The sequence below is a fragment of the Pimephales promelas genome, chromosome 21 (genome assembly GCF_988280905.1).
Source record: "Pimephales promelas chromosome 21, fPimPro1.hap1.1, whole genome shotgun sequence".
NCBI classification, from domain to species: Eukaryota; Metazoa; Chordata; class Actinopteri; order Cypriniformes; family Leuciscidae; genus Pimephales; species Pimephales promelas.
Window position 1 is genome coordinate 10,862,096 of NC_142789.1, and position 26,540 is coordinate 10,888,635.

The following is a 26,540-nucleotide window of genomic DNA, read 5'->3' on the forward strand; positions in this document are numbered from 1 at the left end:
CCCGATCACATCCACCTACGCAATGTTGATCATATTCTGAATTAAGAAATCATAATGCAGTAAAAAATTATTTACAGGGAACATAAATAATCACTTTGCCTTCCGAGTCTTACGTTCATTTGTCACGTGACATACGCAATGAACAGATCGTTCATGAATCACATATCTGGGACTAATGTAGCAGGATGTCGAAACGAAATATGGTGGATTGTTGTTATTATTATGATAATAATAATATGATAATAAGAGCGCACAAGGAGCGTTCACAGCCGAGGAGACCGACTTTCTTGTCATGGCCGTAAAAGACGGAGAACTGACGTTGAATGGGGGTAAGTTATGTCCTTATAGTTATGGGCAAACAGGTCTGATCCATCATTACTACAATTAGCCTGAAAAAATTGGGTAGCCTAAATGCCTAAGCTGTTAATATTTTTCCTTGTTATAATGATTTGAAAAAATAAAAACGGCTGCATCTGTGTTGATGAGAGAATCAAAAATGTATGCGCGTTGTGCAAGCTACATAATGGCCAAGCATGCTGTTTTTTGCTGGTATACGTTGCAAATAGAGGGACAGCAAAATTGTTTTTTGCCTAGACAGGGTTCCTGCACACTTTTTAAAGTAAAATTTAAGGCTTTTTAAGACCTTTTTAAGACCTGAAGAAATCAAAATTAATACCATACATTAGGGGTGTGCGATATTGACAAAAATATATCTCGATATTTTCACGTTTTGTTGATAAACACAAAACAAAAACAAAATCAGTAAAATATCAACTAATTTTTATCAACAATAATTAGTTGATATTTTACTGATTGTGTTTTTGTGCTGGTGCCATGGCTGGTTTAGGCCTGTTGTTGACAGCAGACTCGCGGAGATATTTATATTTTTCATATTCTATGCAGTGGTCAGTTCACAGCAGTGACAGAAATTATTAATTAATGTGCAATATTTGCCACCTTAAATTGATTTCTAGGGCATTTTCACCTATTTATGGAGATTTTTTTTTCTAAACTTATTTAGAGTTATGCATCACGTGCATCACATATATACAGTAATTATACTTATTTATACAATAATATTTCATTACACAATAATTATACAGTACCACTGTTAGCAGTCAAATTAAATCATTCAATCAAAAATCCATCTTTGCAGTGCAGAGTAGACGCAGAAGCAGCCTTAGAAGTGGCATTAATATATACACTCCAATTACAATTGCATAAATCAAGCTATAAGGTTTTTTTAAAAAATCAATATTCAATATTTAAATGTGAAATGATTTCTAATTTTTTACTTTTAATATGAAACTAAAACCGCCAGTAGGCGGCGGCAAATCGCTGTCTTAATAAGCGAGTTGAGGGAGTCATTCATTCAACCGATTTGTTCAAACGGGAAAGAAGCAAGTGATTGAATCGTTAAAATGACTCGTTCAAGACGCGGATTTCCTTCAAGAAATCATCGCTGTCTGTTGCATTGAGACTCTGCTATGGTTTCATTTTGAAATTCTAGTCGGCGAAATAAAGGGAAAACAAACAATATCGATAATGTTATGGCTAAAAACTAACTCACAATGTCACTTTATTTTTAATTTAACTATTCCCAGATAGCAATGAGTCGGCGGGCCGCCGGCGGCGCTCCGGAGGCAGTAGAAGCGTCAGAATATGGCGTTCCGATAGGCTCTTTAATATAACTTTGCAACATGCACTCGTCTCAATGAACGTGACGTCTGCGTCTGCCGAACGTGACGTCTGCGTCTGCCGAACGCCTCGTCTGCGTCTGCCACATCACTCGTTCGTCTGCCGAACGTCTCGTCTGCGTCTGCCGAACGTGACGTCTGCGTCTGCTGCGGGGCGGGGGTGTACCAAATAGCTCATAAGGAATGCATAGGCCTACTGCTCTTCAATTATGTTTGTTTATAAATTAAGTGTTTTTACCTTGCTTATACATATATTTTTTTTCAAATATTTCACACAAATTATCTTATTAAAACTTTTGTTTGACATTGTTTCTTGTCAATATTCCCAAAGAACTGTTATTTCATCATGTATAGCCTATTTGAGAAATGTAAGCATATTTACGGCATTTATTTTAAAATAATGAAAAGGGTAATCTAAGACATAAGGACAGGGTGACCCTGATATTTACGGAAATCCGTCGTAGGTACTCCCATAGCAACGCATAACTTGAATCCCTGAATATGAAGTGTATCACTGAAATCACTGAATATTACAGTTAATATATTGTCTCACATTTTTAAATATATGGAAATGTCTTATGTAATATGCAATATATTGTACTAACACCTTATAATTCTGTATATTTTCAAATAAACCATGCAGCGTTTCTCAAAGTGTGGGGCGCGCCCCACTGGTGGGGAATAGAAACATGACAATTGGGGCGCGACAAACAGGAGAAAATGTGGTTATTTTTTTTATTGTCCAGCATCTCTATTAATTCCTTTATATAGGCTATTGAGCGTAAAACTCAAAACAAAACAACGACATAAAGACTATACATTTTATTTTAATATTGAATTGTTTCTATAAGAACGCTTGAAATGTATTTTTATTGAATTGTTTCATTTAACGACATTTCAGGCGTTAGAAAGCTTGAAATGTCTTTAAACGAAACAGTTAAAAACTAAAATAAATAGACTACTCTTTAGGCTAGACCTATTTCTCATAGTTTCGTTTCATTTACGAGATGTGCTTCAGTTAACGAGTTACCGCGGCCCCGTGCAACTCCATGCTTATGGCTGTCTGTTATATTTGCTTTATATATTAAATCCAGGCAATTGATTGATGAAAAATTTATTAAAATGAATACAATTTAGGCTATACAAAACGAAATTTACTTTAAATAAAGCCTTTCTTCTAAACAAAACTTAATGAAGTGGTCAAAATCATATCTGTCGACCCACGTCTCTCGATATATATTGCCTATCTATTTTCATAATCACAGATGGAAAAAATAACATTATAACAAATATGAAACTACTTGCAGACTCTTTTTTTTAGCTATTAGAAATGGCTAAACATTCATTTAATTCTGAAGTTTACAAACAAGTTGAAAGGCATTCTTTTGTAATATCTGCAACATTTATCAAGTACACAGATAATTTTGCATGCATTTATAAATTATTATGGTGAATCACAATAAAGTAATAAATAAATTTGAACGCAACTCGTTTAATTACACGTTATTAAGCATTTTACTCCCATAGAAAATCATTAAAAGAACGTTTAAAGTGGTTTAATGCAGATTAGACCAGGGGTTTGTGTGTGGACCACTATTTAATCAAGAATTTTTGCATTCAGTCTGGTTGAAGTCCCCATTAGGATAGAAAAACATGAACACAAGTCCTATCACAGACGCAGACGTGACGTTATAAGACAGACGCAAGTGTCACGTTCATTGAGGCGAGCATGTTACAAAGTCATATTAAAGAGCCGATCAGAACGCGCGATACACTCGCTTCACTGAGCCGTGCTGTAGGTGGATAGCGTGTTAAATACGTGTAACAATAAATAACATCACTGCCACACGTAAATGACGCGTGACGTCTGACTCGACACTTCACTGCCACGCGTGATTTGCGTGACGTCAGCGTCACGTCAGCGTCACGTCTGCGTCTCAAGTTGAATAGAAATAAATAGCAGAATAAAAAAAAAATAAGACGTTGAGTGAGACGTTCATTGAGACGAGTGCATGTTGCAAAGTTATATTAAAGAGCCTATCGGAACGCCATATCAGAAAGGCGAAATCGCAAACACGTTTGACGGCGGACCGCCGGCGGCAGCCGCTTTTTAAAAGCGTCTGCCGCCTTCCTACCGCCTTCGTTCCGCGGACGGCCCGCCGGCCAGCCGCCGTTCCGCCGCCTATTATACCGAAGGCGGACCTTCAGCGGCCCGTCGGAGGCAAACGCTCTTTTCGAGCGAGCTGACCGCGGCCCGCCGCTTATTGCACTATATATTTATTTATTTAATTTAATATTTACAGCATGCAGTTTATCAAGAATAATGATTGCTCAAACCAGACAAATTTTCATTTGACATTTTATTTCCACATTTGAAAGTACAGTAACTGTCATTAAACAATGTCAGATCGCTGAAATATAACAGAAAAATACAAACACACACAGCTTTCCAATACATTTTTAGTTAAAAAACACTATTTGTATATATAACACTATATAACACTGTATAACACTTACAATACTTGCTAATAACAAAGAGTTCAGCTCTGGGATGAAAAGAATTACCAGTAAACACAAGTAATGAGGATATTTGGTACCAAAGAAAGTGAAGGACACCAAATAATTTGAGAATATACCATTATAACTGCAATGCTGACCTGTGGCACAAGGATTTACAAGCTATATTTAACTATAGAATAACAGTTAAGCACTGTGACAGAATGAAGTAGAATATTTGGTACCAGGTAATGTGCAATTTCAAGTATCAGAGGTATGAAATAGTATTCCAAGCTATTTTTAATAGAATAACAGTTAAGCACACTGATGGAATGAAAGTAGAATTTTTGGTACTAGTTAATGTGCAATATCAAATATCAGGCATGAAACGGGATTTGCAAACTATAATAGGCTCTATGCACGATCACTTTCTGCTTTGTCTCAGGACGCCCAGTTACATCCGGTGCTGCGTCAGAAGCCGGTTTTGCATTAGGTGGAGATAGTGGTAAGTTACACTCACTGTTTACGAAAAATTCTTGCGGTTAACGATAATGATGTTAACAACACTGTGAGGAATTGAAAAGTGAAAGAAAATTAATTTTGTTAAAGTTTTGCCGCTATATACATTGCCTGCAGAATGCGCTTGTGGAAGTAAAGATGCTGGCTGAGATTCTTTTGGACATACGTCAGCAGGGTTCGTGCATAGAGCATGTAGAATCGTTAAGCAATGACGGAATGAAATAAGCCAATACTAAAGTCACGCAAGTGGAATATTTGATACCAGATAATGTGCAGAAATCAAATATTAGATGTATATTCTAGGATTTACAAGCTGTATTTAAATAGAAGAGTTAAGCACTGTAACAAGCCTTTTTTAGATGTCTTGAAGTTACTGTCTGCAGGATAAAGAAAGGGTTCCAGTTGTCAAGTGATGCTGGGGTGTCAGTAGTCAGCCTAGGTTTAAGGGGTCGGCTGTGGGTCCCACTCAGCGGTGCCTTTTTCCACCTGCACGGTCAGATGCGCCTTTCAGGTGATGTGTAACGTTAACCTGGATCGCCTCATCAGTGGCATCCTGGGTCGCCGGGTTCTTTCGGATGGCTCCTGTAGAAAATAAAGATCTGTCATTCCATTTGAAAGGCATAAAGTCATAGACATCTACTTAAATATAAAAAAATATCCAACTTACTTTGAACAATGGTCTTCAGGAACATGTCTCTAAAACATGCTTTATCACCTACAATAGATCAGGTTATATTGATGGAAAGGTGATTAGAGAAGATACTCTGAAGCATTCGCCACACGGTTGTCTTTAGGTCCCTGTAAAAAAAAGTGTAACAAATTACATTTATCTGAAGCTTCTCATAAGTTTAAAATGTAACAGGGTGTGCATTCATACTGTAGTACAATCTTGCTGTGTACAATCTTAATTTTACTTTTTAGAAAGAAAAAAAACAACACTTTTTTTTTCACTATTGCGATATAAACGAAATCAGAACACTTACAAATTGTACATGGAGCTCTTTATCCTGCCTCATACTGTTGTCAAGTAACGCCAAATCTTCCTGGGTGTCTAGTGGGAGTAACAGATCCCCTGGTAGGGATAACTCAAAATGATGCAGCATAGTCCATTTTGTTGTCCATGCTGCGAACAACATCGCCCAAACTCTCCAAGACGTCTGCACCTACAGGGGTTCCCATAATAAAAGAATAAAGTAGTCAGTCCGGGTCCCTCAACTACTAATGGGCCCCATTGGCAATTAAACCAACAACCAATGCTTTTTTTGCAAGTTGTTTGCAAGTTGTACCTGATTGCCCAGTGTGAGCACACATCTTCAACATTATCCCAACTTGCTTCACCTGCTCTTGAAGTGAGCCGCTGTCATCTGACGCGACAAAATGAAAGGCATATGGTAATTTTGGACCTACATCACACACAAAAAAGTTAAATTTAAGAAAGAGTGCATATTCTCACCTGCTGGTGCATTGCTTTCCCTTAGGGTTTGTTTTTCATTCTGGAGTCTCTGTAAATCTGCAAAAAAATAAATAAATAAATACATCTAAAGGCACTGTTTTCAATACTGTTAAAACGATGGACACTAAGACATATGCCTAGACTATACCTTCATAGCAGAAAACCTCATGCTGTACAAGAGGTGACAGGGGAGTCCAAGGGCCAATAACTGAGCGATGACTGTCTATTGTTTATTAAGACACCCATGCCAAGGAAGTTTTCAAATGGGAAGCATGATATGTTATCAAGGACACCATACTTTTTGGCTTCTTGTCTGAGGAGGTGCACCAAACCAATCCAGGCATGTTGTATGTCACGTTCTTTTCCATAAAGCTTGCTGCAGTGATCAAAGAGAACCAATATTAACCACTATAGCTAGGTATGTGGACATTTCAAAAAATAGCGGCCGCCATTGTGTTCCAAATCTCTGTGCCGGATTTTCCCTTATCACTCTGAGCGGGTCTCCTAAAATGCGCTGTTTTCATTGACTTGCTGTGGGAATCCTTGATTATTTTTAGCCAATCACATCGTTAGCGTTTTCGACTGCACATTTGTTTTACATTTTTTCTAGTCAGGCTGCATTTTCCTCCTGAAAGACGATTTCAAACAATACGGAAGAATTCAACTGTCAAGAAATTATTTTTACCCACTTTGGACACTTTCCAGAGGAAGGTAGACATGAAGAACATATGTTTGTGGTGTGCTGTACAAAATTTCGTGGCCATTTAAACTCCCCCTCTTTTTTTTTGACTACTGCCACTGAACGTTACCTGCAGAAAAGCTGTCAAAATGCAGCGCGTCGTGTAGGCTACACTCAACATTTGTGTGGTCTCCTCCACTTTCTTTCCTCCACCAGCATTAGTATTGTTAACTCTATATTCTTACACAACTGGAAATAGCATGAATCAACCAAAATCCATCTTTTAAATTAAGGATATATAATTTTCCTTGAATTGTTGTTTTCCATTCAATTATTTGTATTTTCAACAACTGCTCGTCAGAAAAATACTATAAAAGATAGGCCAAATCAGTCTTTACGTGTGTTAAAATCAAGTATTGATCCAAATAACTACATGAAACCCACGTTAGATCCAAATAACTATATGAAACCCATCTCCACAGAAAATTTCATTAAGATATCTTGAATATTGAGAAAGTTATGAGCATTTTTTGTGAAAAAACAACTTGTTTTCGGTCACACTAAATTATATTGTTTTCACCTTAGAAATGAGACAAAAATAGGCGCTGATTACTGAACTATAAAATGTTGTAACTTTCTTCATACTTGACATATTTACCTTTTTTTTTTTTTTTTGTAAAGGGGGTACCCAGGTCTTTCCACATATGCTATCCATTTGTCTATTTGTTGAGTTTTAATTTTTTGTCCACATACCTACTATAGCGTGCTAGCTACATTGTGAACTGAACTAGCAAAATACTAGTTCGGACAAACAAAATAATTTACACAACCTATATACAAGTTATACTTAGTCCATCTAGATGTAAAGCTTTGGCTAACTACTGTAAGTAGCTAATTACATTTCTACTACTAGCAACGTGTCCTAACAAAGGCAAAACAGCATGTGTTAGCTGCGAACGTTAGCCACTCTAGCAACAGGACTAGCAGCGTACTGCAAGAACAAAGATGACTAAGTTAGCATATTTTAAAAAGATAAAATGAAACCAATGTAAACATAATATTGCGTTACAAAAAAAGGAAACATATACTTACTTATACGACGGTAGTCGATGACTTTGCTAGCAAGCAAACTGTGGGCTGAGTAACTTCTACTTCGGCAATCTTCTTCTTCTTCTCTTGATTATTGTCGGATTGCAACCAACTTTTAGGTGCATACCGCCACCTACTGTACACGAGTTTGTAACTTCATGCTGTGTTCTAACCATAGATCGTAAAAGAAAGGTTCTTACTCTGCGGCAAACTGATTGTCATATTGTTAGGGGCTCAGTGGCTTCAGTGTGTAATCGAGCCCCCGTTTACCAAAAAAAAAAAAAAAACATGAACACAGCAAAACTGTCAATTCAGTACTTCACAGTTCACAGTCTTGTAAAAATATAAACATTTAGATTGTGAATAGCATTTGTGAATAGCACTATTTTGTGAATAGCAAAATTATAGCTAGAACACATTTGTTTTAGCTATAGATTTTCTTAATTGCCTTTAAAATAAATAATAAAATAATAATAAAATATCTTCAAAATTGTTCATACCACGAATTAAATATATTTTGTAAAACCTAATCAGAAAGATATTTATTGCCAAATAAGTTTTATTGACAAATTATTTTTGGTTAATTGGTGTCTCAAATGTGCATCAATCAAAGAAATATAAATATTTTTTACCTGCATAAAATAATTACATATATTTTACATAGCCTATTTAATTTAAACGTAATTTCCTAGACCTTATGGAATCAAGAGTCAAGAATCTGTTATAGCCTAAAACCATGGAGCAAATAGTAAGCCATGGCTGGTCGATTTTGAGTGTTGAAATCCTTGTATTTCAAAGCGGTTTGCCGCCAGCCGGCCGCGGTCCATGAGACGGAGGCAACCGCCAGTGAAAATGAAGCAGGCGGCCCGCCAGCTATTCGCCGGCGGCATCTCGCAAAAAATGGGAGTGACCGTCAGTGACGTATTCGGCGGCAAACGTTTCATCGCCGCCAGCGGGACGCACCTATAGCCGACAGCGTCAGGCCAGCGGCAAAAAGAAGCCGTGCGGATATTTTTTGCTATCTGGGTTGTATAACATAAATATCACACTTGTGCACGGGAAAACGGCACTCTTACTGATGTGATATTCTAATATAACAACATGATATAAATATAAGGCAAAAACTAATTTGGGGACATACCTATAACCATAATAAATGTCTATGCCTATAACTGCACACATCACGCCGTGAAAACACGAGAGACAAATGCGATGTCAGCTCACACTCACAGTGCCTCGTCCATCGTTAAAAGAATAGAGTATCATAATAGACAATACACATCGCACACCTCTACGCACATAAAGAATTAACTTACGACTTAACTGACATTTGCCAACTTTCTTCTCTCCTCCTCTCCTGTCTCGCGTGCAGGAGACGGACGTTATTCTGCCGCGAATGTGACGCGAATTGTCACGTGAACAAGCAAATCCACAAAGATAAAAATTAATACGTACGCAAATTAGATGGTTTTAATTTGGAAAACATTAAGATATGACTGAGTCGAAGTGTCATCTAAAATTTAAGACCTTTCATACCTAAAAATAAGACTTTATAAGACTTTTAATGGCCTTAAATTTTAAATATCTAATTTAAGACATTTTAAGACTTTTTAAGGACCCGCGGGAACCCTGCTAGAGCGGCAGAAGTGCACGCGCCGGTCCTAGCTGTAAACACTGATGATGCGAGCGAAATACCGGAGTGAACATGGCTGTAAACGACCTTTGCTTCAGTTAGAAAAACCCTGGAATGTTCTCCATAACAGAGCGAATTGCATCCCGTGTCTTGTTTCCCATTTCTGCGTTTTTTTCAGTTTTCGATTTCTCTAACCTACAATGTAAACTCGGCACTTAACGTCTACGTCACGGCTCTCAGCCCGCCCTCTGTTCGTTGATTGGCCGGATGTTTTCAGGCCGGTGGAAAACTGAAAGATAGGCCGCTATCTCAGACTCACTACAGGAGCGAAATGAAATTAGTGGAAGTAGGAAGTCTGACGTAGTCAGGCTACGGAGGGAGGGCTCCGAACTCGGAATTCTGCCCGAACCCAGAGTACTCCCCCCAAAAGGCTAAAGAGTAGAGGACAGCCGCCGGACTAAAGACCCCCAAAAGAGTTCCGAGATTGGCAGGCTGGCATCTCGAGAAGGGGCCTGGATGCTTGTTCAGAGAGGCCCGTGATGATGGCTCCCTGCCTGGACTGACGGCCCTTTTTGACTGCGAACGAGGTGCGGTTGTAGTGTACTTGTCCAGGAGGTTTTCACACTGCATCTGCTGTAAGACCAAATACTCGCTGAAATGAAAGAGAAAACGTGAGTGCTCTACCGGGAACTTTCTCGCTCCATCCACTGTGAGACAAATGCTCGCTGGATGGAAAGAGGAAAACTGAAAAGTGGAAAAATGAGTGCTTGCCAAGGAGATTCTCACACTGCATCCGCTGAGAGACCAACTGCTTGCTGGATGAAAGAGAAAAATATAAGTGCTCTACTGGGAAAGCTCTCACTCTGTCCACTGTGAGACCAATGCTCACTGGATGGAAAGAGGAAAACTGAAAAGAGTAAAATGAGGGTTTGTCCAGGAGATTTTCTTGTACTCTGTCTGCAGTGAAACCAACTGCTCACTGGATGAAAGAAAAAAAATGTAAGTGCTCCACTGGGAAAGCACTCACTCAGCTCCCAAAGTGATGGTGGTTTCTGAGTGTCTAAGAAAACGAAAAAGGCTATTTTAAACATGGCATCGAGTGTGTGAGCGGAACTGAGGGGCTGGTAGCCTGTGCGGAAAGCGTGAATACATTTGATGAGAATGTCCAGTGTTATGGGTTGTCTGGTGTCGGGGCGGGTGGGCTGGGATCTTTGAATCCCTTTAATCAGGGTTTGTGAATTGTTTATCTCCACAGAAGGAGTGGCGTACATCAATTCATGGAAAAACTGGATGCCGCTCAGATAACCTTTAATGAACCCAATTTGTAGGCTCTAAGTGATATTAAGGTAGGAGATAAAAGATTTGATTGAAAAGAGAAAAATCAGTGAAAGGCAAGTTATAAGAGACAATTTGTATCGTTTTCTTTCTTCACGTTATATCCAAGCAGTAACGTAGGATTGAAGAGTCCTGAGAGATACTGCTTGGAGGATAACTTTTTGATGCATGCAACATCCACTTGGAGACCAATGCTCGCTGGACAGAGAAAATAATCAATTAGGGGTTTTAGCAGGAATAATAATTCTGAATAGTGATGTACTGGAGAGAAAACATCACTGTAATAGCAGTGTAGAAAATAAGCCAGAGAAATAGAGCTCCTGCGGGAGCAGAGGAGACATCACTGCTGTGGCAGTGTAGAAAATTAGCCAGAGAAACAGAGCTCCTGTGGGAGCAGAGGAGACTTCACTGCTGTGGCAGTGTAGAAAATTATCCAGAGAAACAGAGCTCCTGCGGGAACAGAGGAGACGTCACTGCTGGGGCAGTGTAGAAAATTAGCCAGAGAAACAGAGATCCTGTGGGAGCAGAGGAGACGTCACTGCTGTGGCAGTGTAGGAAAATAAACCAGAGAAACAGAGCTCCTGCGGGAGCAGAGGAGACATCACTGCTGTGGCAGTGTAGAAAATAAACCAGAGAAAGAGAGCTCCTGTGGGAGCAGAGGAGACGTCACTGCTGTGGCAGTGTAGAAAATTAGCCAGAGAAACAGAGCTCCTGCGGGAGCAGAGTTGACATCACTGCTGTGGCAGTGTAGAAAATTAGATAACATGTTTTTTGAAATTTCCAGATTTCAAATTTACTGTTCAAATCCTGAAGGAAAATGATGACCAGTCCTCATAAAGGTCAGAGATATTTTGACACTAGCTCCAACCAGCTTCCTGTAAAATTTTCTAAACTTGTACAGTGCGTGGAGGCAACCATACCTTTGTGTTACCAACGTTCACTACAAGGGCATATACAAAACTCCTTCTCGCTGGAACCAGGGTAGAAGACACCAATAGGCCTTCAGGCAATTGCCCTTCGTCAAAGCCCAAGGGCTCTAGCTCTAGAAAGGCTGCAGACTTAAGCTGGGGGCATGTAACCAGGAACATAGTTAGGGCTCCTGCCTCAAGACAGACTGCCCCTTTCCTATGGACTTTCACTTTGAATGGCTTCGGTGCATTTACAATGGCCTGGATCTCTCCAGGTTTCCGATTTCCGATTTCACAGAAGGGAATTGGAAAAGCTGGGAGCCATGTTGTTTAAAAAGGACCTGATTACATTCCCCAATTACATTCATTCCCAGTATCCCAGGTGTTATGAGCTTGCGGTCTTTAAGAGTGCTATTCTCTGGGTCTTTAACAATTAAAATCCCCCTCCCTGGAATGCATTGCCCCAATACCCCCACATCCAACTCAATGCAACCAACATAGGGAATGTTTAAACCATTAGCGGCCTTAAGCCCAAGCCACCTACAATCTTTCTTTTGTAAGTGATGGAAATGCTCTTTGAAAGAAACTCTTGGTGATGGTGGCTCTGCACACTGGGAGTTGCTAGTTTCCCGACTGGCTAGGTAAGGGGTATTTTAGAGGGCAACAGTGGAACTGACCTACTATTGTCAGTTGAGGGAGCTGCCTGGCAGTAGCGTGCTATATGCCCTGGCTGATCGCACCGCAAACAAATCGGCTGACCATTGGGGTGAGTTTGTATCAACAACCCCCACCCCCTTTGTGGTGGAGGGGCCTGTGATCTACCACTCAACTGCCTTACGAGCATGTCCAACTGAGCTTGTTGCTTAAGGACCAAGTCTTTTAGTTCAGCGAATTCTGAGGACTGAGGTGCGGTAACACATTGCGACACAACCTCAGCTTCACTGGTTACTCCTGGAGTACGGTAACTATGATCTCGGTTGGACTGACCCTCCTGCACCCACCTTATAGCTTCCTTTCGTATGGCTAGAAGAGTCAACCCGCTATCTGCTCGAACCAATCTCTTGAGTTCCCTACGTAACATGTGGTCAGAGACATTTTCACAGAATTGGTCTTGCAAAACAATATCAGGGTTCATTTGACTGTTTTACTTTATCCGCCATTCCATTAACGCATGAGAAATCTCAAACAAACTTTCATTGTCCTTCTGCTTTCTATTAAAGAACTGCTGTTGCCAGTACACATATGACTTAGCACACCCATCCACTTCCCTTAAAACTTAAATTATTGATTCAGGGTTTTCACATGTGGCTGTAGATCAGTACTTCACCTCATTCCGGGCTTCACCCTCTAGGTGATCAAACAAAAACAAGGCCTTGTCAAAATTTTATATATGCATCGCCCGAATACAACTTTTCGCTTCGTTAATCCATTCTTCGACAGACAACAACCCTGTAATTGCAGAGCCAGAAAACTTTGGGCACCGCCATTCTCGAGGTATAAAGAGCGCTTGCTCCTGTCGAACAGGCTGGGTACTAGTCGCACTGCTACTAGCAGTGCCCGTCCCACCTCCCGAAAGTCTCTCATTCTCAGCCTGGAGTTTCTCCAAGCGTCTTCGCAGCTGCTGTAACTGACGATAACTATGATAACTACGCCACCCCTTGGACAGGACGAGTCAGAGCAAGGGGACAAAGAAAACATGCACAGGCTTGGATTAACAAAGTAAAAAAAAATACAATCTTTATTTAAGTTAAAATTGAATCACTTGTGGTTGTCAATAAATAACACGAAAATACATCATTTGACATAAAGGGATAAGCCATAGGAGGGCGGGCCACCGGACAAGCTTGCCCAGGCCTAGGTACCACCCGTGAACTAGAGAACACCCTTAATGTAGAGCCAAAACTAAAATCAGCCTACACAATCACAGTAATCATGCTCCTTGAGCCACTTCTACTTCCACTTCTTGAGCCGACAATGGATTGGCTGTAGCCTCTGCCTGCCGTCTAGCGATCATAAGGGTAGACAGTGTTTTTCCGCTTCACAATTTCACCAGGGTCACGAAACGCTCCTCTGTGTTCGTCAATCTAGGCATCCAACATGTTTCGGGAGCACACACAAACCATAGCACTGTTGGACGTCACTCGCAACACCTTGCGCTAAAAACAGCACACCGGAATACTGCTGCACTCCGACCCATTAGCAGCTAACTACAATGTCTCGCTCCCGGCATGAGGACTTCAGGTGCCTATATACCTGCCTGCTCTCAATTTTCAACCCCTCCCACCCACATTAGCTACCGGGGAGAAGTGAAAGTGAGCCGATGCGGAGAAAGAGAGAAAATGAGAGAGATGAACAAGAAAACGTCTCAAACTCACAGGCTACATTTATCCTTCTCGTCTGTCTGTGCAGAACTTGACAAAAGCTGACAGTTTGCTTCTGAATACAGTATATAAATGAAAAATAATTTTATGAAATAACTTTATGAAGTAGTTTTTTTTTTTTTTACCATTAAAACCTGATTTCACTTTTAAAAGTTTTGAAAAAGATAGGATGAATTGAATTTATTTTTAATTGAATGAATGTGAATTTGTCATCGGACAGTCCTGCTTTCAGAGAGGACACAATATTGACGCATCCAGATTCTTTGTTGGCTATACTGTGCTGAAAATAAGCCAATAGACTGCCTTTGTTTTAACATTAGCATTAACATTAGCACTACACACAAATCCTAGGAGACAGGAAGCGACCTGTAGGGCAAAACAGACAGATGATTGACAGCTCGAAGTATCTGAGAGCGAAAGGGCCCTACCAGCTGTCAATCAAATTTGAGGGAGAGACAGCAGTGGAGAACTGCCACATTCCATGGCCTGTTTTAATAGGATCACTTCCCAATGCCCAAGGATATTCAGCCGGTAGAAGCCAACTGTACACCTGAACAAGCAGCAAAAGTATTGTTTGAAGGACAACAGCAGAGAGAGAATTCACCAGCAGTGAGAAGACTTGTATTTAAAAGAAAAATTACCACACACATTTATTGAGTGCTTGTGTTGTTTACAAATACAAACTCCTTGCTTAACAAGATAATCATGTGGATTCATTGGTAATGTTTGGGATTGCATAGAACCAGATTACTCTCAGTAAGCTGTATATTGTGCAATGTATATTCTGCCTATTTTTATATTTCTGAATGCATAGAATACCCAGATGAGCCAAAGAGCCAAGCTTCCCCAAACTACATACCTTTCTAGAAGTATGAAACCTGCATGCAAATGTTTATCTCATGGGTACTCTGTTTATAATACCTGGAGAAAGCTACACTTACGTGTTAGCATCAAGCGGCAACCTCCCCGTCTCTCTCTTGAAGCCAATACGGAAGTGAATTAAACTGCAATTTATCGAGTGGCCGCTTGAGGCAGGCTGCAGAAGCGAGTCAAATCTGTATCTCCCCCATGTTAAAATGCCCAACTTTACAGCAGAAAAAAACATGTTTACAGCCTGGAGCAAAAAGTGGCTTTGGTCTATAGAGCTCATTTTTCCCTTCATGACAACTGTGAGGGGGGTGAATTTTTTTACAACTCATCTGTTTAAATTATATTTAAGCCTTAAAGTTCTGCATAATTAAGGGCGTGGCCACTTGAGTGACAGCTGTATTCTTGCGGCCGCTTTCACTGCTAGTAGTTTGTCTGCTGTCTGTTAGCGTCACCCTCAGCTGTGTTTGTGCTTTTCCGGGATTATTTCATACAATTTAATACATGTATTATACCTTCGCCCGTGCACGCCGTTGGATTCCGTCGTGTTGAGTATGGAGAGATCGACCAGCGCCGTGTTTCCAGCTCCCTCGCGTGCACTAATGGATGTCTGATAATTTCAGTGCTTTCTCTCCGTCCATGCAATAGATGCACACCCTTGAATGAGCGCGGATTTCTAGTTCATTTACTTGAAGTTCTGAAGTAATATCTTTGGTTTGACCCATCTGAGAAACTGAGAGGCGGCCAAAATCGGATTGTAAAATGGACTGAATTAAAGCTCTTTACGAACTTGACATGAGATGCCGACTGACATGTGTGCTTGCCTTGAATCACTGTCATGCACAAGCTTAGAGCAATATTGTAAGTAATTAATACATTTTTAACTAGCAGAATAATAATGCATCACGATGCACATAGTTGACTGCTTGTATGTTGTGAGAAATGTGTTTGATCTGTGTTAATGTATTTGTATACATGCTCTTAACTAATTGCCCCTTGTGAGATCAATAAAGTTGTTAAAAAAGTAAAGTAAATAGTCTCACTTTTAGTTACGTCTTAACTATTATAATATTTCGAAGGGCAAAACATGAACTTTAACCATTGGCTTTACTTTTTCAATCAGCTGTCAATTCAGCGGCAGTAGCATAGCATTAGCACCTCAGCTCCACCCGCGTCACGCCTCTTTGCCCATTTTAATTTATCCGGTAGTGACGAGAGGTGACGCACTGCCAAGATGGCGACGGCCGGCCCCGCCCACTTTAGTCTTCAAAAACGCTCTTCAGAAACCTATGGGTGACGTCACGGACACTACGTCCATATTTTTTACAGTCTATTTTTAGCATTCCCATCTGTGTCAATAGTGATTAAAAAAAATGTTGTAAATAATATTGCAAATTTTGCAGCTTTTCAAGGACATGTGTGCTATTACTTTTCTTTTTTATAACCTTTATAATTTTTAAATTATTAAACTTTTTGTGCATATTTTTTAACATGGAAGTCAATGGAGAATTCTTCAAATTCTGTTTTATGCTCCTTCTGATTTCAAAGCCTACAACTTCTGCATACTTTCAGCTATTTCTGTCATTTAAACTTTAAAATGTTGAGAAATTTGTAAGCTATTAAAGTTGTATTCAACTTTTTGATATCTATTATACTTTTTTCACAATCTCTACTTTAGTCTCATGATGTTTTTCAAGCCGTTTTTGAAATTATAATGGGAGTGAATGAGAGAGACTGTTCAGAGCTAGAGCATGTGATGTCATAAGCTAGAGTGTGCCAGCTTAAAAACTAATGCTAAAAAATAATTTTTAAATCGCTGGCCTGGTCACAATTTTCACTCTTTGGGCATGAAATTATACTTGAAACGTAGGTATTTTTGTTGTGGTTCCTCTCATGTGTTTAGTAAATCCCTGGGACTTATAGTTTTTTCTCTGTGTCCTTCCAAAGGACAAAAGTGACAGACAATCCTCCATTGGCAGCAATTATAAATTCAGGTCAAACTTTTGTGATCAGAGCATTACGAACCACTTTTTTAACTTGCCAAAGTGGTCCCTTTTTTCAACTCTATCCACACAAAAAATACATCACATCGTTCACAAAGGCCTTGTCTCGCTCACGGTCAGGTCATTTCGCTGATACAACCTATAGTTTTGTCTCTAGGGAGGTTTGTTCGAGGCCAAGTATCAGCGATTTTAGCCTCTGTCTAAATAGGAAAGCTGATTGCACCATTGACTTAACATTGGGGAATTTTCAAAAATTCAAATCCCAACTGTCACTTTCACACAGACACCATAGCAACCAGTTACAGCACCCTATCTACCTAATCTATCTTTCTTTCTTTCTAAATACTATATCTTTCTTTCTTTCTAAATAATCTATCTATCTTTCTAACTATACTATCTTTCTTTTTAATGAATCTATCTTTCATTCTTTCTTTCTAACTAATATATATTTCTTTCTTTCTTTCTAATTAATCTATCTATCTTTCTTTCTTTCTTTTTTTCTAAATTATCTATCGTTCCTTCTTTCTAACTAATCTATCTATCTATCTTTTTTTCTAACTAATCTATCTATCTTTTTTCTAACTAATCTACCTATCTATATTTCTTTCTTTCTTTCTTTCTTTCTTTCTAACTAATCTCTCTTTCTTTTACTAATCTATCTTTCTTTTTTATTATCTATCTATCTATCTATCTATCTATCTATCTATCTATCTATCTATCTATCTATCTATCTATCTATCTATCTATCTATCTATCTATCTATCTATCTTTCTAACAAATCCATCTTTCTTTCTAACTAATCCATCTTTCTTTCTCACTAATCCTTTCTTTCTTTCTTCCTTTCAAATCCATCTTTCTTTCTAACTAATCCTTTCTTTCTTTCTTTCTTTCTTTCTTTCTTTCTTTCTTTCTTTCTTTCTTTCTTTCTTTCTTTCTTTCTACCTAATCCATCTTTCTTTCTTTCAAATCCATATTTCTTTCTAACTAATCCTTTCTTTCTTTCTTTTTCTTTCTTTCTTTCTTTCTTTTTTGTACTCCTTTACTTCTCTACCTCTGTCTCTTTCTCTACCTCTTGATTTCTTTACCTCTGTGTCTACTTCTCTACCTCTCTTTACCTCTCTAAATAAACTTCTAGTTTTCTAAAATTTTTTGCATCTTGTTTTGCATTTCAGCTTATTAAATGCATTTGACTTAAGCTTTTTTTGCTTTTTTGCTCTGTTTCGCTGTTGTTTCTGCATTTCAAATATTTGAACTGCAATATTTTGCCTTTGTTTGTGCATTTCAGTTCAGCTTTTGAAGCATTCACACGCATATTCCACAGGAAATGCAATTTTTCTAGTTAGTGGTGCTTGCAAAGCAACACTATTGTTATTGTCCATACTTATTAGTGTGAATGCTTCAAGCATTCACACTCTTGAAATCCAAACCTTTCTTATTATTCCGTATTCTTCCGTACGTTTTTCGGTCGCTTTCTTCTCCTCTCTACTTTGTGCTACAAAAACCATTCAAGTATCAAAATGTGCAGCTTTTCAAGGACATGTGTGCTATTACTTTTCTTGTTTATAACCTTTATACTTTTTAAATTATTAAGCTTTTGTGCATTTTTTTAACATGGAAGTCAATGGAGAATTCTTCAAATTCTGCTTTTTGCTCCTTTCCTTCCTTTCTTTATTTCTAACTAATCCTTTCTTTCCTTTTTTTCGTCCTTTCAAATCCATCTTTCTTTCTAACTAATCCTTTCTTTCTTTCTTTCTTTCTTTCTTTCAAATTCATATTTCTTTCTTACTAATCATTTATTTCTTTCTTTCAAATCCATATTTCTTTCTAACTAATCTTTCTTTCTTTTTTCTTTTTATTTTTCTTTTATCTTTCTTTCTTTCTTTCTTTCTTTCTTTCTTTCTTTCTTTCTTTTTCTTTATTTCGAATAATCTATCTATCTATCTATCTATCTATCTATCTATCTATCTATCTATCTATCTATCTATCTATCTATCTATCTATCTATCTATCTATCTATCTTTCTTTCTACCTAATCCATCTTTCTTCCTTTCTACCTAATCCTTCTTTCTTTCTTTCTTTCTTTCTTTCTTTCTTTCTTTCTTTCTTTCTTTCTTTCTTTCTTTCTTTCTTTCTTTCTTTCTTTCTTTCTTTCTTTCTACCTAATCCATCTTTCTTTCTTTCTTTCTTTCTTTCTTTCTTTCTTTCTTTCTTTCTTTCTTTCTTTCTAACTAATCCTTTCTTTCTTTCTCTCTCACTAATCCTTTCTTTCTTTCTAACTAATCCTTTCTTTCTTTCTTTCTTTCAAATCCATCTTTCTTTCTAATTATTTTCTTTCTTTCTTTCTTTCGTTCTTTCTTTCTTTCTTTCTTTCTTTCTTTCTTTCTTTCTTTCTTTCTTTCTAACTAATCCTTTCTTTCTTTCTTTCTTTCTAATATTCTATCTATCTATGTATCTATCTATCTATCTATCTATCTATCTATCTATCTATCTATCTATCTATCTATCTATCTATCTATCTATCTATCTACCCCTGTCTTTCTCTACCTTTCTTTTTTGTACTCCTTTACTTCTCTACCTCTGTCTCTTTCTCTACCCCTATATTTCTTTACCTCTGTGTACATCTCTACCTCTCTTTACCTCTCTAAGTAAACTTCTAGTTTTCTACTATTCCGTATTCTTCCGTACGTTTTTCGGTCGCTTTCTTCTCCTCTCTACTTTGTGCTACAAAAACCATTCAAGTATCAAAATGTGCAGCTTTTCAAGGACATGTGTGCTATTACTTTTCTTGTTTATAACCTTTATACTTTTTAAATTATTAAGCTTTTTGTGCATTTTTTTTAACATGGAAGTCAATGGAGAATTCTTCAAATTCTGCTTCATGCTCCTTCTGCTTTCATTGCCTACTACTTCTGCATACTTTCAGCTATTTCTATCATTTAAACTTTAAAATGTTGAGAAATTTGTCAGCTATTAAAGTTGTATTCAACTTTTTGATATCTATTATACTTTTTTCACAATCTCTACTTTAGTCTCATGATGTTTTTCAAGCCGTTTCTGAAATTATAATGGGAGTGAATGAGAGAGACTGTTCAGAGCTAGAGCACGTGATGTCATAAGCTAGAGTGAGCCAGCTTGAAAACTAATGCTAAAAAATAATTTTTAAATCGCTGGCCTGGCCACAATTTTCACTCTTCGGGCATAAAATTATGCTTGAAACGTAGGTATTTTTGTTGTGGTTCCTCTCGTGTGTTTAGTAAATCCCTGGGACTTATAGTTTTTTCTCTGTGTCCTTCCAAAGGACAAGAGTGACAGACAGTCCTCCATTGGCAGCAATTATAAATTCAGGTCAAACTTTTGTGATCAGAGCATTACAAACCAGTTTTTTAACTTGCCAAAGTGGTCCCTTTTTTTAACTCTATCCACAAAAAAAATACATCACATCATTCACAAAGGCCTTGTCTTGCTCAAGGTCAGGTCATTTCGCCAATACAACCTATAGTTTTGTCACTATTGAGGTTTGTTCGAGGCCAAGTATCAGCAATTTTGGCCTATGTCTAAATAGGAAAGCTGATTGCACAGGTGATGCTGATTAGCAAAGATCAAAGGGAGACACACATAATTGGTCCTGTGTTCTGATTGGTGGAAAGTCACTCAGCTCTTTTCTGAAGGCTACTACAAGTTTTTGTTGCATTTATGCTTCTACTTCTCCTGTTCTCCGTCTCTCTTCCCTCCTCTTCTCCTCCTCCAATCCTCTACTCCTCCTGTCCTCCTATTCTCCCCTCCTTTACTAATCTCTTCTCCTTTCTAATCTTCCTTTTATCCTCTTCTATCCATCTGCCTGTCTATTTGACTTTCTGTGTCCAAATGATATATCTATCTATCTATCTATCTGTGTATATATCTATGTATCTATGTATCTATGTATGTATCTATCTATCTATCTATCTATCTATCTATCTATCTATCTATCTATCTATCTATCTATCTATCTATCTATCTATCTATCCAACTAATCCATCTATATTTCTAACTAATTTATCTTTCTTTCTAGATAATCTATCTTTCTTTCTTTCTAACTATACTATCTTTCTTTTTAATTAATCTTTTTCTTTCTAACTATACTATCTATCTTTTTAACTGATCTATCTTTCTTTCTTTCTAACTAATCTTTCTTTCTTTCTTTCTTTCTAACTAATCCTTTCTTTATTTCTAACTAATCCTTTCTTTCCTTTTTTTCGTCCTTTCAAATCCATCTTTCTTTCTAACTAATCTTTTCTTTCTTTCTTTCTTTCAAATTCATATTTCTTTCTTACTAATCCTTTCTTTCTTTCTTTCAAATCCATATTTCTTTCTAACTAATCTTTCTTTCTTTTTTTCTTTTTATCTTTCTTTCTTTCTTTTTCTTTATTTCGAAATTATAATGGGAGTGAATGAGAGAGACTGTTCAGAGCTAGAGCATGTGATGTCATAAGCTAGAGTGAGCCAGCTTGAAAACTAATGAAAACTAACCCTGAGTTCCTCCAGCACTGTTGATGCTGACGCCAGTGTATTGCTTGGACGTCGGTTAGGTGCCTCAGTGTGCATGGTTCCTGCTAGTAACCCCCACATGTGTATTTCCACTGTAAGACTCTCGGAGCATGTGTCTTCCCTCGGCAAGCCACCTTGCCACCCCTGGAGTTAAGATTCTAGCCACCCTACGGGTTGGTGACTCCAGTGTTCCTCCAGACGTAGGCCCCTGGGCCGTATGTGTATTCCTAAGTCCTCCCCACGGGTAGGCGGCATATTTATTGTATTTATTGCATATTCTAGGCGGCATGTACTGCGGCATATTTCCTCTGGGATATGCTCCCCAGTGTACCTTGGTATTCCTGTGTCAAGTAGGACTCCTCGTCAGTAAGTTAGTGCGTCAGGGGTCAGACTTGCGCAGGGCACTGGAAGACAGCTGTGAAGGTGGCGTGATTACACGCGGGACCCCCATTCTCCGTCATTCCGACGTAACGTCTCCGTTCCCTACTCAGGGAACGAGGGTTACATACGTAACCGAGACGTTTCTCATTGACTTACTGGTTAATGAGCTCAGTTTAGAGATGCACAAAAACATTATGAGCTTCCACAGGGAAATGCCCCACAACCCAATATCAGTTTCAGGATTTGTTCACAAGAATAGCTTTTTTCATGTGACACATTACACTGTAAAAAATGTCTTGTCAAATTAACAGTAACTTACTGGCAACAATTATCCAGTACTTGCTGTATTTCATTCAACAGTAAAATTACCGTAACACTAACTACAGTACTGTTAAGCATAGTGTAAAATTAAATAACATTATTTTACTGAAATTTCTTACCATATTAAAGTACAGTATTACACTGTTAATTTTTAATTATACTGTATAGTATTATACAGTCATGAAATGTTATTGTATTTATTTTATAGTGCTACTGTGTAACCTGTAGAATATGTAGAAAATCCATATAAATATTATTTTAACTTTTAATGTGAAATAGAAAAAAGAACAATTGAAGCTTTAACTGCACAGGGTTTATTGTGTATTTTCAAACACATTAGTACATTTACACATGTACATTTAAATACATTAATACAATTAAATACATGATTAATAATAATGTAATATAATACAATAAAAATCATACATGACAATCATGAACAATCATGCATTTCAATTCATGCAAAAAATGATTATGAACAGGTAAAATAGAAAAGATTAAAGGGGGGTATCTGATCAATCTATTAGAAAGGGGGAAAACAGCTTAAACTAGTCTAAGACTGTCTGACTGGTCAGACTGGTCTGTTGCTGATTTTTATTTTAAAGGGTTTTTGGCTCCTTTCTAACTAGAGGATCAGATTTGCAGGGCTGGGAGACATGTATAAACTAGCTTTGATGAGTAAACCACCAAGATGAGTATTACAAAATGACAAGTTATTATCCAGTGTCCTTTAAAAAAAAATAAATAAAAAAAAATAAACATAAAACAACCTCATCATGCACGTGCCATGAAAAACCTGCATTACGGTATTATTAATAATCATTTATATGCAGACTTATTGTTCTAACATTTGCAATAGGAAGTTTTCTATCCCAGCTTTTATGCAATTGTACCTTAAACTGTACCACAACGTTTATTGTGTATTTTTCACAGAACAATTCTAAACAACTTGCAGATAGGCAATTAGCAGATGGATAATAATCTGTTCAGTATGTTCTCAGTGGGTCAGTATTGGACCAAGGTATAGTACTAGTAGTACTATAGTACTTAGTAGTAGATAAATAGAATACCGGTAATTAAAACAGATTAGATTTACAATTCATCGGTCATCAAGATGGATGGGGTTGTCTTAATATGCACAGGTCACACCTGTGGAAAAGAAGAACAGACAAGACAGTTAAAATACAGTCAAAAAATGTTGTTGTTGTTGTTGTTGTTTTTTGGCTAAACAGCAAAAACAGACAAAATTATGTCTAAAGTGTAATTCACTTAATACGAACATCTTGTTTGTTGGACTGTTTCATTTACGATCATGTTAAAACATCAATCTTGTGTGATACTATTACATCTTATGACAAAAAAAGCATAACACCTTCAAATGAGTACATGTCAAGTTACACTGTCACGGATCCATCTGCGTCAGCACCAGACACCTTCACTCCGCCCACTCGTTCCAGCTCCCCAGCCTTCTAATCACCGTCACCTGCCCACATCAATCACCGTCCCAATCATCCTCCCTTTATAAACTCACTCCTCACAGTCACTCACCGTCTGGTCTCGTCGACACACCGGCTACAGACTCCCGCTACTCTAAACCCTGGTTTTGAGATCTACTTACCTGCTTACTGTCGTCCTGTCTGCTCCTTCTCCGCTCCTGGTCCCCGGTCTCCCGCTGCTCATCCGTCCGCTGCCTCAGCTCTCCATCTGCCAACCCTGCTCAAGATAAGATAGACTTCATCAGACTGTTTCCCGATCGATTACTGAACTTTATTCATTATCTACTCACCTGCTGTCTACCATATCATCTGTGTCAATAAATCTGGTTACCCTCATCCATCTGTGTCCTTCTAGTCTGTGACAGAAGACCAGACCAACAACATGCTGCAGCCTACCCCGAGCACCAGCGCTACACCGACCCCACCCTCTCCTACCATTCCCCGGACCAGCGCTTCAGCACTCTCCACGGCCACCGTCACCACTTCTTCCCCATCTGCCTCTGCCAGTCCCATGGCCCAACCAGCGCCCTTCTCTGGCGAGGAGGAGGAGTGCAGCGGCTTCCTCCTGCAGTGCGAGCTCTACATGGAGATGAATCCGTCCGCATTCCCCACCGAACGATCTAAGGTCGCCTTCTTCATCTCACTCCTGCGAGGTCGAGCGCTCAATTGGGCTCATGCCCTGTGGAAAGATCGAGGTCCAGTTACTCGGACGTTTGCTGTTTTCTCCGGTCATTTCATCGAGGTATTCTCGCAGTCTGCACATTCCATCTCGGTGCAAGACCAGCTGTACCGGTTGCGGCAAGGGAGATCGTCAGTTGCCTCCTACGCCCTGCAGTTCCGCACCCTCGCCGCCACTCTCGGGTGGAACGAGAGCGCGCTCATCACCGCATACCGTCATGGCTTGAATTCAGACATCCGTCTTCAGCTCGCGATCTATGACGACACCGTGGGAATAGAGAGCATCATCCAGCGATCCATTCGCATCGATCAGCGCCGCACTGCCTGCCAGCTCGACAGCCCTGCACTCCCACCTCCTCGTCCAGCATCCCGTCATCACAGTCCTCCAGCACCAGAGCCGATGGACATTGGTACCTCGCGACTGCCAGTGTCAGAGAGAAATCGGCGCATCACCAACGGTCTGTGCCTATACTGTGGAGCCTACGGTCACCTGCTCGCCACCTGCCCCATTCGTCCGCCCCGACCCGCTGTGAGTACAGTCCACCTACCACTACCCATTTCCCCCTTGAAATGTACTGCGGCCACTCTCACTTATCTGAACCGCTCCCTTTCAGTTCAGGCGCTGATCGACTCCGGATCAGCGGCCAATTTCATCTCTCTGTCCACCTTAAACCGGCTACAAACCCGGCAACGATCCATTCCCCACAAACTGCAAGTACAAACCATCCTCGGTCAACCTCTGGGGCGCGGCCGGGTCGGACATCGTAGTCCCGACCTGGGGCTGGAGATCGGCTGGCTTCATAAGGAGGAGATCTCTTTCCTGGTGCTGGAGGGCTCCACGGCCGAGATCATCCTGGGGCGCCCCTGGTTGGAGACCCACTCCCCGCATGTCCAGTGGTCCACCGGCGAGATTCTACGGTGGGGGGAGGACTGCTTCCATCACTGCCTGCCATCTGTGACGAGGACCTCCGCTCATACCACCACTCCGATCGTTCCCCTCTCCACCACCTCCGTGGAGAGGCCACCTGCTGGACATCCTCCCGAGATTCCTTCTCCCTACCGGGCGTTCCAGGATGTCTTCGATAAACACCAAGCGACCACCCTACCTCCACATCGGCCATGGGACTGCGCGATCGATCTGCTGCCCGGGGCGGTCCTACCGCGGGGTAAGATCTACCCTCTGTCCATCCCGGAACAGAAGGCCATGGGGGAGTATATCCAGGAGGCTCTCGACCACGGATTCATCCGACCATCTGTGTCCCCTGCCGCTTCGAGCTTCTTCTTCGTGGGGAAAAAGGATGGAGGCTTGCGCCCCTGCATCGACTACCGTACCCTCAATCAAGCTACTGTCAAATTCCGCTATCCTCTTCCTCTGGTCCCAGCCGCCCTGGAACAACTCCGAGGGGCATCCATTTACACCAAGCTAGATCTTCGTAGTGCCTACAACCTCATCCGCGTCCGGGAAGGAGATGAGTGGAAGACCGCCTTCATCACCCCCGCGGGGCACTACGAATATCTCGTGATGCCCTTCGGATTGTCCAACTCACCCGCCATCTTCCAAGGTTTCATGAATGAGATATTCCGCGATCTCCTCAACCAGTTTGTCATCATTTACATCGACGATATCCTCATCTACTCCCCCGACCTGACCTCTCATATCCATCACGTTCAAACAGTACTCAACCGGCTCCGAGACTATCACCTCTATCTCAAACTGGAGAAATGTGAATTCCACCAAAGCACCATCCAATTCCTCGGTTACATCATCACTCCCCACGGTATCACCATGGACCAGAGGAAGGTGGAAGCGGTACTCCACTGGCCCCAACCCACCACCCGTAAGGAGCTTCAGCGCTTCCTGGGGTTTGCCAATTTCTACCGCCGGTTCATCCAGAACTTCAGTCCCCTCAGCTCTTCCCTCACCGACCTTCTCAAGAATGGGGCCAAGTCTCTATCCTGGAACGACCAAGCCACCCGCGCTTTTCAAGACCTGAAGTCCGCCTTCAGCTCCGCTCCTACCCTGGCTCTTCCGGACCCGGCCTTACCGTTCCTCGTCGAAGTGGATGCATCCATCTCG

At 39.9% G+C, this 26,540-nt stretch overlaps 1 pseudogene across 1 annotated transcript; it reads right to left on the bottom strand.

The window, feature by feature from the left end:
* Positions 1-4,042: 4,042 nt before the first annotated feature.
* LOC148970416 (uncharacterized) lies at positions 4,043-12,890 on the bottom strand (annotated as a pseudogene). Its single transcript, XR_016148717.1, has 6 exons — positions 12,648-12,890; positions 6,314-6,395; positions 5,999-6,222; positions 5,696-5,875; positions 5,380-5,510; positions 4,043-5,294 (listed from the first exon to the last, which is right to left on the bottom strand). The product of XR_016148717.1 is annotated as an uncharacterized LOC148970416 (transcript).
* Positions 12,891-26,540: the final 13,650 nt, after the last annotated feature.